This window comes from Leucoraja erinacea, chromosome 15, assembly GCF_028641065.1.
Source record: "Leucoraja erinacea ecotype New England chromosome 15, Leri_hhj_1, whole genome shotgun sequence".
Lineage (NCBI taxonomy): Eukaryota > Metazoa > Chordata > Chondrichthyes > Rajiformes > Rajidae > Leucoraja > Leucoraja erinaceus.
In genome coordinates, this window is record NC_073391.1 from 23,188,181 (window position 1) to 23,189,609 (window position 1,429).

The window sequence follows — 1,429 nt, forward strand, 5'->3', positions numbered from 1 at the left end:
GGTATTGCACTTTGGAGGTCGAACGAAACGGGACAGTGTACATGAATGGCAAGACCGTTACCAGGGATTTGGTGGGTCCAAGTCGATAGCTCTCTAAAAGTGGCAACACAAGTAGATAGAGTGGTAAAGAAAACATTTAGCACATTTGCCTTCATCAGTCGAAGCATTGAGTCGAAGAGTCAGGAAATCATGTTATAACAATTAGGTTCTGCCACATTTGTGGTATTGGGTGTAGTTTTGTTCACCCCATTTGCAGAAAGGACTTGGAGGCTTTAGAGATGGTCCAGAAATGGTTTACCAGATTGCTGCCTGGATGAGAGGGTATTATCTATAAAGAGAGGGTTGACAAGTTCGGATTGGTTTCTCTGGAGTGTTGGAGATTGTGGGGAGACCTGAAGAACTATATAAAATTATTTTTAGTACAGTCAGAAACTTTTTCCAAGAGTGAAAATGTTAAAGACTGGACAGCATACCATTAAGGTGAAAGAGTAAGTTTAAAATAAATGTGAAGGGCAAGTTTTTTTTTTACACAGAGAATGGTGGGTGCCTGGAACGATCTGCCAGGGACGGTGGAGTTCAAGAGGCTTTTCGATATGCACACGGAGATGCAGAGAATGGAGAGATATAATATGTGTGGAGGTAAAGGGCATTTAATTTGGCATCATGTTCAGCACAGAACATGGGCCGAAGGGCCTGTTCCTTTGCAGTATTCTTCTCTATTATAGATTCCATTGGTATAGCCTGGTTGAGACAGGTCTGGCTGAACACTTAGAAAGGCCTGCCGTTCATTACGCAAATGTATCAAAAGTCTTCAAATGGAATTAATTCACTAAACTCTTCTAGTTTATTAATGCCAATTATATCTTTTTTTTTTAAAGGAGCTTCTAGTTGGAGTTGATCCCCTTGTCTCTGGTCCATACCCGACAATTCCCAGTGAAATCTTTGGGGTCTTGGTCCCTGTGCCAGGTAAAGCTGGTGCAGGATCTGAGAACCCCAAGTCCCCACCCCATGTAGAGACCTGTGGTGAAGCAAATGGACTGATTTGATGCTTTAAATCTGCTGACCAGTCTTGGGATTCTGTATTTGGTGGATGTGAGGAAGTTCCAGACTGCCATTTAAATGGGTTGAACACCAATTGTTAAGTTTTGAGCCACATGCAATTGCTACTGCGGTCTGACCCATTAAATCTAAATATGTTAGAATAGTAAACAGTGCGACACAGGAAAAGGCTCCACTGTCCACAATGTCTGTGATGAACATGGTTCCAAGTTCAACTAATCTCATTTGCCTGCAGGTGACCCACATCCCAATACTGAATGTGAGTTGATAAGATGCATGTTCACTGAAATAATATAAGGTGCATTTATGTAAAATTACTGCCAAAAGTGATGAAAATAATCAAGCAGGTCACCAATAGTGAAAGAGTTCA